Genomic DNA, 10,566 nt, shown 5'->3' on the forward strand with positions numbered 1-10,566 from the left:
TGCTGTCCGCCCCGCAAACCAGTCTCTGGCCACCTCTCAGCCCAAAGCCAGCCTCTCCCTGAAGTCTCCTAGGTTGCCCAGATCGGACCGTGTGCTCGGACATCGCGGGGCCCCGTGGAGCAGAGGAGGAGGGGAGGGAGGGCGCGTGAGGCCGTCAGAGCTCGCAGGCCCAGCGGCCTCGGTCCCCTCCTCCCCCAGGTACACAATCTTTACCGATGAACAAACGGCTCAGATGGCATTTCCCGCTCTTAACCCAGGGCTTGGCTACAAGTGCCTGTCCTCACTGCTGGCTGCTTCCTGTGCCAGACTACCGGCCCCTTGAGTCCTGGGGGCAGGAGCAGGGTCCCCGCCTCACAGGCTGGGCGGGTACTTCCTAAATGCTCCTTTGACTGGAGGCAGCCACACTTTACCGAGCTCTCACTGAGGCAGCGCTGGGCCCCTCCCTGCTGGTCCACATGCGCCTTATCTCGTTTAATCCCCTGCAAACCTAAGAGGCAGGCAAATGGCTGTTTTAGGGAAGGGCAAACTGACCTTCCCAAGGTCACAAGCCTTCCAGGGGCTTGGCCGGGCAGGGGGGCTGTGAGCCACGGACAAAAGCAACCCCCTTACAGCAAAACTTTCCTCAGAACCAGGAGGTGATGCGTCTGCGCGCTATGAACAACAAATCCCCTTGGGCGGCTCAGGCCCACACTACAGCCCTGATGCTGCTTCTTCGGCAATGGGAGCCATTCCCTCAGGCACATAAATGTGCCCCAATTCCTAAAATCCAGTGTATGAACCATGTTATAACAACAAAAGCGTGAACATTCACACGAAGCACTCAGTACAAAGAGGTCCATCAAATAACAAAAGCTCCGATCCAAGGAACAGCCAACTTCTTTTATCGGAAATAAACACTATGTTTTCTCTGGACTAAATTTACTACATAAGTTATATAGTTATGACTGTGTATATATATTTATTATTTTTACATTACTCTTCAGATTAAAAAAAAAATTAAATCCCAGGACCTACCTCTAGTTTGGAAGTAAAACACTGTGGCTCTTATATTTAAATACCAGTAGGATGAAAGCTAAGTTCTGAAGGGGGCAATATTTATCTTAATAGACAAAGTCACAGAAATATAATAGTTCAACCAAGCCATCCAGCTGTAAACATTACCCACCCTTGAAATCATGCTGCATTATGTCCAGAAAGGCCCTCTGTTCCAACTGGAAGATTCCGGCATTCTATCATCCTGCTGAAGGAGCACACCAGGTTGGATTAAACTCAAGTCTGTGAGCCGCGCACACACGAGCCAGCAGCAAGCGCGGAGGGACACAAGGGGTGTCAGCAACCTATTCCATGACACCTATTCCATGACCAACTTCCTGGGAAATCCTCTGCTCGCTCCACCTCCAGGGCTTTTGGCCCCGTCTGCCCTGCTAGCCACGTCCAGGGTGTGTTTGCACCTGGAAAGCGTGGTGTGGCTGCCCACATGGCCAGCAGGGGGGCCAAGCAGACAAGACAATGGCCAGGGTGCTCCCCACAGGCTGTGCCTGGAGGGCCGGGGTCACTCACCCAAGCACCAGCGCCGACCTGGGCCCCTCGGACCATGCTCTCTGCTCACCGGGCCACGCCCGACAGTGCCGGGCACTCCCAGCATGCACCTCGGGGCGTGGTAAGCACCCACACCTGCCCCAGCACTGACGCACGAAGGTGTGTGTGACCAGAACAAGCTAATTGGGGCTCAATTACCCCAAGATGCAGGTGTCATGTCTTGCTCCCTCCAGCTGTTCCCAACCTTTCAACCAAAAAGGCTGCCTTTCGAGGAAAACAAAACCAACTTTAGTTAACTGCAACGTACTTAAGATACTGAGATGGTTTTCCTTCTCTGGAGCTTCCGGAGCAGCCAGTGTGGGCGCCGACACCCTCAGGCTAGAAACAGAAGTCTGCAAAAGCATAGAGGGGACCAAGGGAGAGGCCCCCAGCAGAGGGCACCCAGGCCAGGTGTCTCCCATCAGCCATCGAGTGAAACAGTAAGAAAATGAATTTTATGTTAGTATCCTTGGGCAAAAGGCCAGGGAAGAGTTTGATCTCAAAAAGCGATCACTGAGAACGGAGAGGAAGGACTGAGGGAAGTGCCACACAGCTCCTCAAGCAGCTGCTGCCGAGCCACCCCTCCCCCACCTTATCCCTCTACCCAGGGCCCACGTTACCCAGCCGGTTAGGGTGAGGATGTTGGGGAAAAGACCAAGCACAGCCTTTGGCCATAAAATCCCGTAATTTTATTTAAAAATGTATTATTAGACTGTTTCGTGCCCTTAACCTACCTGAGCAGGTTTAATTCCAATTTAAAATAGCACAAAGGTCTTGAGTACATTTAATTCGAATTTAAAACAGCACAAAGGTCTTATCTCCATGCTGGGAGCATCCACTAAAATCACTGCATCTGCCCACAGCAAAGCTCTAGCAACAGCAAAACTCTCTTCACCTGTGTATTCCCAGATGCCACGCCCTGATTTTCACAACAGAAGGATGGGAAGAAAAATTTAAACATACCATTTCATTGCCAAACTTGAAAAGGTTTTTTTCATAACAATATTCAGCACTGGCAAGACTACAGTCACCCCGTGTCCGTGTGCAGTGTCCCAGCCTTTCTGAGAAGCAACTGGTAATACTTCTGGAGGAGCCTCTAAAAGTTATACCCACCAGCTCCTCCTTGAGGAAGCTATCCAAAGGACGTAATCAGAATGTCCAGTGCAGAATTATTTATAATAGGGAAAACTGCTAACAGCCTCAGCGTCCCAAAACGGGCTTAAAAAAAAAACAATATAACCGCAGGGTAGAATTTAATAGTCATCAGCAGTGGTATTTTTGGAGAATATTTAAATTACATGAAAATATGTTCAGGATGGAATGTTAAGTTTATAAAAAGTATACAAGTTCGATGCATGATTTTATAATTAAGTCTGGAAAGAATCTACAAAACTGTAAATAGAGGTCATCTCTAAAGGTAGTGGAATTATAGGTAATTGTAGTCATTTTTATTTTCTTCTTGTTTCTTTTTTTTTTTCTCTTCTTTGTTTCATAGTTTCCTAATTATCTTCAGTAAGTATATAATCAGGAAAAAAAGGATTTCAGAGACTAGATCCGTGACACTGGTTTCAGCCAGGCCTGAAAGAATCTCTGGAATAAAGTCAGGTTCAAATAGAGGGTGGAACCCAGTCTAGGGCCAACCCGGGCCCCCATATGCCTGACAGGGGGACCAGACAGGAACTCCCCCAGGCAAGTGCAGCCCCCAACGCAAAAGGGCACCCGTCCAACCCCACCCCAGGGACCAAACTAGACAGAAGCCCAGCAGGCCCCACAGTGTGTGGCCACCACAATCCCCTCAGAGGGGACAGCACCACCCAGCCACTCAGGGGTGTGAAGGGGCCAGGTCCCACCTGCTGCCGTGGGAAGGTTTGCAAAGGGCTGGGGAGCCGTCCTGCAGGACCCCGGACATCCGCACCTCCTGGGGCCTCACTTCAGGCCCCATAACCTCAAACACTTAGGTCCATCCGGGATGAACACAAGAACTGCACGCCGATACATGTGGTTGATTAATCCACGCCCCCTCAGAGTGAGACAGAGAATCTGAGAGATGTATCTTTTCATTTCACCCCACTTTCAGGGACTTGCTGGGTCCTGCTGAGCGGGGAGGGCCTGGGCCACCTCAGTCCAGCCCCACAGGCCTTGGGTGCCCCTCGGAAGACAGGACCAACACCCGACAAACCTCACCCAGAGAAGACCAGCAGAGGTGGTTCCACAGAGCCCAGGACCACAGGCATCAACTCTCTGGCTGATTCCTCCTGGGAGGACGAGGTTCAACATGGACAAAACAGAGCCACCAACGGCCCAATTCTCGAAACCAAGGCTGTGACCACAGGCAGGACAGGCACAGGAGCAGGGTTTAGAAATGGGGGTGGGGCCCGGAGGTGGGGTGTAAATCAGAGCCATGGACAAAGGGAGGAAAGAAGGAGGAGCCCTGGGCCCTGCTTGGGACGAGGAGAGACTTGGTCTCCCTTCGCCCGCCGTGAGTGGTCCCTGAGGAAGGGCCAGCCAGCCCCAGGGTCACAGCCCAGGCCCCAGCGTGACGTGGCCACCTCCACCTTTGCTCATGAGACAGTGTTTCTTCACTCCGGCATTTCAGGCTTCTTGCTGCCTGTCTGTCAATGGCATGGTGGCGGTGCCCACGTCCCAGGGCTGCTGGGGGGCTTCAATCAGCTAATATAACGCTAAGGACAGCCTGGCACAGAGGCGGTGCTGCTGTCGCTCTGACCGCTGCCCGGGGGAGCCCTCCAGAGCACGGCCTGGCCTTCCGCCTTTGGAACAGTGGGATTTCACTCTCGAAATTCCCTCCCAACTCTGTGCAGAGACTGCTGGCCCCAGGACCATGGACCGACCACCAGAGGCCCAGTCCACTTCTGGGGAACCAAGGAGGCAGCGCTGGGAGCCTGCAATCCACAACCCCAGGGATGGGGGGGGATCACCTTGCCACACCCCACCATATGGCTGGATAGCGGGGTGGCGGGGGTAGGATGGGATGGGGCCTTTTTGCAAATTGGACAGAGCAGGCTTACTTTAAAGAGAAATTCTAGGTCCATTTAGGGACCATGTCGCTCACACCCACCCAATTCCTGGCCAGTCCAGGCTCTGAATCCTGTCTGCACAGAGAAGATCCTGCGAGTCATTTGGCCAGGGCCCAACTTAGGAGGTGGCTTTGTAATACAAGCAGTGTGTCCGCCAGCAACTAGAGCAAGACCATTAAGTTCATTACACCTGTCACTCTGCCAGCTGACTATCCACACGCCAGGGATGAAAGTACACTGTGCCCAAGGAGTGTCACCCAGCCCCCTCCCAGGCAGCTCACACACTTATGTCAGACAATTTGTTCTCAATGCCTGCACCTGCAGAAAGAACAGCAGCCAAAGTTTAGTTTTGTCGGAAGCTGGACCCTGGATGGAAGACGAGGTGCCATGTCCCCTGATGCAGAGGAGGGGAGACGTGGGGGTAAGGGGCCATCGAGGGGCAGGGCCACCAGGCCGGGAAAAATACAGAGCTGCTCCCTGGATTCTGCCGCCTGCAGCCCTGGTGAAAATAAAAGCAAGAGACACACCCTTTTTGCTTCCAAAGCAAGTCACAGAATTCCAGGCAGCGCGCAGAGACCTTCCACACACCCACGTACTGCACATCCTGCAGGTTCCTGGGTGCCCAAGGCCCTGCCCACCACCGCTCACAGCGGTAATTTATTTATCCCTGTCATGTAACGTGAGCAATCTGTCTGAAGCTTGGCAAGCACCAACTTGCACTGTCATATAAACTGTCTGACAAACTTAAAGTTTCATAAATGCTTCTTTTTTCCAGCAGACAATAAAGCATCATAAGAAAAAAAGTTATCTCCTTTTCTGTTCCTTTTCTCTCTTCCTCTTCCAAAATAAAGGCGGGCGGGGGCGGGGCTGGGAGAGAAAGAATGAGAAAAAAAGAAAGCCAACCACAAAAGAACTCATGCAAACAGAAATGATCCCTCAGCAGGATTCTTAACCTTGAAAGTCTCAACAGTTTTCCAATGCCAAGGAAATGAGTAAATGAGTGGGGGAGGGGTGTCACCGTGTCTTTTGGTCTTGAGGGGGTGCAGAGCAAAATCTGCAAAACAAAAGTACGGTCATTAAAAATTAATAAAGGGTGTGGACAGCAGCCTCCACCCGCTTCTGCTCGTGGGGATTTGAGCCAGACACTCTGCGTCCTCATTAAGTGGTGTCTGGCAGGCTGCCGGGGTTTTAGTGGGTTCTGGGAATGCCAATATATTAACCAGAGGACTCTTTGCAAACCCTTTAGAGTTTTTATTCTAGAAAAGTCAACCATTTGGCACAGAGCAGCCTTATTTTTGTCCAGGAAAGCGCTCTGCTGCCAATCAAGGGAGAAATTATAGCTATGTTCTTCGTAATTTCCAAGACCTATCTGGAAAACAAGCTTGGTGGAAAGAAAAGTCCTTACAAAAACAGCTTAAAAGGCCAAAGTACCATTTTTAGTGGAAATTCAAAGAAAAGCAATCCATACTCAAATCACATGGATAGGAGACAACACAAACATTATTGCCAAGTCCTCCTATGATAGAGAGAAAAACAGTATTGATGGGAAATACGAACCCAATATTTCTACAGCAATTAATAGTACAGGTGCTCACCTGTGTCCCCTAGCTGCCTAAAAATAAAGCTAATAATGCCACCAAAAAATCTCCCTAGCACATGGCAGGTCTTGTGGCCTAAATTTTCAGATGGAGTCAGAAGCTATACATTGCTATTTAAAAACTGAAGATTCACTTTCCATCACACCCATGGTATAGGTCACGGTGTAACTCTAAGCTAACAAATCCCATGTAGGCAGAAAGTCACTTTGACATGTGAAAATACTGGCTTCCAGGAGAGTGCTCTGAGACCTAAAAAAGGAGGGGGTGGAAGCAGGGAGAGAGGGCACTGGGGACCCCGTAGCATTCCACACCGTTTACATTGAATAGCCATAAATCTATATGAAGTACGTCAAACGTTTCTAAAAATTTTCCAGGTTAACATGGAATGATCTTTTCATTTCTTTCTTCCTTCTGCATTAACTCTCACCCAAAAGAATAGACACATCACAGAGACGCCATAAGCCCAGACACAGAAGAAAGATAGGAATAAACTTGCAAAGGGCCACCAGGAAGATCTGACCAGTCACAGTTGCCAGTGTCCCTGCCCTGAGCGCTGAGTGGTTGGTTTTACGTGATGACAAAAAGCCATGACCTCCTGCCCAGACCATGAGGGTGACTGCACAGGGATCTGGACAAGCTTAGGGGTTTCTGCTGGACCGCAGGCCAGGAACCGCACCCAGGGCACTAAGTCACCGTCACCCCCCTATGCTCCTGTCAGGCTGGGAGGCAACCCTCCAGCAGCCCTGAGGAAAAGCCAACCACGTCCCAGGAGTTGCGGGCCGCTATGCCAGGCTGCTAAGTCAACCCACACTGCAGCCCAGGCCCAAACTGTAAACACCTCTGCAGGCGGGCGGGTCCTGCTCTCAGCGCCAGGCAAGAAAACTATTCTTAGAGCACTGTCAGCATTGGGGGGGTGGGAATAAATATTTGTCTATACACTCTGGCAAGTGGGGGCAGGAGACTTTGACTCAAACAATACGCCAACAAATGGGCACAAAATCCCTTAATAAGCATCTGGCACTGGCTGGGTTCCTCTGCAGGACTGTGGTCATGCAAAGGGCCCCAGAGAGGATTCGAGAGACAGCCCTAATACCTGCTGGGAAAAGCCTTCTCCATCGTAAATACAAGCCTCCACAAACCAGAACCACAGCCAAGACTCATTCAAGGGTAACAGCAGAATGTTAAGAAATTAGAGGGGGCTTTTAAAACAAGGGAGGAAGGCAGCTACAAGTCCATTGCAGCAAATCCCTTACTGGCACTTACAGTCTCAGCCCTAATTCCTAACAGTGTGTTCAATGTCAATAGCAAAGTGAAGCTCTTAAAAGAATTAAGCTCTCAAAGATCATGAGGAATATACCCCCATGTTTTAAAAAGCACTTCTTTGCAAGAGCCATCAAAGAGCATCCAAGGATAGGAAACCAACTATTATAATTCAATACATGTACATGGATAATAATCAGATCTACTCCTTTGTACATGGAATTACTCAAATTTGACATGACCCTTCACTGAACATAAAGAACATGTTCAAGAGAACAGTGCAGAGTACAAGGGCAAATGTACAGGTGACAGTAAAGGCAACATAAGCCCTGGGAAGACTATAAACACTCTTATGCAAATGCAGACCTGACTGGATGCAATGGCAGTTTCTCAGTGCAGATCCTCCAGGACCTGTCCTGTAACTCACACTGTCCTGCAGCTTCAGGGGAGACAGACTGGGAGAACACCCTCTTGGCTAGCCAAACAGGCAGAAGGACCATTTTAAAAGGAATCTTCCTGGTCTAGCCCCCAGGGATGCACCAACCTCCATGCCAGCCACAGGACCACTTATTTCCAAGAGCCAGGGCAGCTCACCATCGCCACCCACCTCCACTGCAAGAAGCCTACTAACAGCAACTCTGGAATCAACACGGTGCAGCTTACCTCACCTCATCCCACAACACCTACACACAGTAGGTCATCCAAAAATATTATCACCATCATAACTAACATTTGGAAAGCAGCACTGAACTACAAGCGAAGGATCCAGGGATGCGAAGTTGCCAAAAAAATTAGAAAGGAGGAGAAGGGAGTAGATGGGACACAGAGAAAGAGAAAAGAAGCAAATCAGAATTATCCAATTTTAGCTAATTAGAAGAGTCTCTGGAGAAAACAAAAATTACGCTAGTTTATGTGTCCACCAGCACTCAGTAATCACTCCTGCGTCTGGGTCCCGGCTCGCTACGAGTTTCCCGCTGTGCCAACCCGCGCGCGCTCACCCGGGAAGCGGCCCGACCTACCCGCCTTCTCCAGGTGCCACCCACCCCGCCGCGGTCCCCTTCGTGCTCCAGAAACCTCCGCCTCATCGGAAGCCTCCTCCTTTACCAGTTTAAAAAAAAAAAAAAAGTTTAAAACCAAGCATTTGCCCTCGGGGCCAGCGCGGCGAGCTGCCCAGCACTGAGCCCAGGTCTCGGGCGACGCACTTACGGGGCGCGCCCAGCCCCCGGGGGGCCGGCGGGGGTCCCGGGAGGCGTCCTCTGCGCTGCGCCCCGCAGACCGCACAACAAAGGCAGGGCGGCCGGGCTGGGTGCTCGTCGCTTCCTGTTTATTCCGCCGTGAGGGTCACAGAAATTCTGCCCACGCCCGCTTCCTGCGGGCTCGGGGCTCAGCCTGAGGGCCAGCGGCGCCGGGACAAGCTGCCTCCCAACCGCCGCTCAGCGCGCGGGGTGCCCGGGACGCAGGGTGCCCGGGACGCGGGGTCCAGGGTCCCGCTGCTCCGCGCCTCCCTCCCCGCAAACTCTGGCAATGCCCGCACAACCTGCCCGCGGACCCCGTCCCCCGCCGCGGCGGCGCACAACCGTGCGGGCACCGGGAAGCAGACTGTGCGGTGGGGACCGCCCTCCTGCGCCCGCCCCCGGGAGCGCCCCGGGCGCCGCCGTGCCCACCGCGACGCCGCCGGGACTCGCGGGGGTGGGGGTCGGCCCGCCGACGGCGCGGCTCGCGGACGTCCAGTTCCGGCGCCCCGTCCTCCCGTCCGCGCCCCCGGTCCGCGCGGCACCGAACTTGGCCGGACGCCGGAGCTCTGGGTCGGCACCCACCTGCGGCCGCGGCTCTGGAGTGAGGCTGCCGGGGCGCGGGGCGCGGGGGGGCCGCTTTAAGGGCCGGGATCGGCCCCGGCTCCCCGCGTTCCCCGCCCCCTTCCACGCTCCCCGGACGCTCAGCCGGCCTGGCGGCGGCAGCTCCTCCCCGGTTCGCAGGAGATTCCCGGCCCGCCCGGCCGGCCGGCCGGTCCGCAGCGCCGAGCGGGGAAGCGGGAGACGGTGCCGCGGGCGCCGCCTCCGCCTCCGCGCCGTCTGCCTCGCTGTCCGCCGGCCTCTCCGCTCTCCCCATCCCCCTCTGAGCGGGACCGGCGGCGGCCAGGCGGGGCGGGGGCGGGGTGGGCTGGCCGGACCCCGCGCGGGCCGCGCTGACCTCCGCGGGCCGCGGGCACCGAAATGGGCGAGCGGGCGCCCAGGCCGCGGGACCCCCGGCTACGCACGCGGCGCGGCTCGGCCTCGCTGGGCGCGCGCCCACCGCCGGCCGGACGGGGAACTCCATCCCGGAGCCGGGAGACAACGGCGGGGAGCGGGGGTGGGGGGGCGCCGCGGGCAGCCGGCCTTCAGGCACTAGCCAAGATGCACAGTAGGGCTGCAGGGCCCTTAGTGGGACGGATGAATCCTCCTATCCCCACCTAGTCAGCCCCTTCCCAGATGGGGAGCTCAGGTGGATTCTTCCCACTGCGACCCTTTCTCCTTGGAGGACCTACATCTCTCCTAGGAAGGCCTTTGGGACTTAAACTCCACTTGAGTGCGGACATTATACGTGTTGTCTTCCAGAAGTACTAGCATTCACACTGGCCAACCTGACCGTGTTTGACAGGGGTTTGGTTACTGCCACAGCATACGGGCATTTTAACCCAGCTTTATTACAGCCACCAAAATTAGACAAATTAATTGCCAAAATTAACCCCCCTGCAGACATATCAAAATATACCAATCTGGGGTTTCAGGCAGGGTATAACAGAAGGGCAGCTAATTAAAGCAGCTAATTTTCAATGTCTCCACCTCCCCACCAAAAGTTGGCCAGCTCATGCTTCCATAATATCAGAGAAAAGAATCTTTTGAAATCTACATTAATTTATCAGTAACATTTTAGTTAGTGAAATGTTAGCTTAATTCAACTTCCTTTAAACAGTCCTCAGCTGTCCTCAGCTATGATGGTAACTGCTGTGTAAGATTTGATCCGTGCTCATAGGTGATACAATATTAACTACCATTTATTGTGCCAGGCCCTGTGCTAGGAATTTTACGGAGATTATCTAATTCAATCCTCAGGAC

This window comes from Hyperoodon ampullatus (assembly GCF_949752795.1).
Source record: "Hyperoodon ampullatus genome assembly, chromosome: 13".
Lineage (NCBI taxonomy): Eukaryota > Metazoa > Chordata > Mammalia > Artiodactyla > Ziphiidae > Hyperoodon > Hyperoodon ampullatus.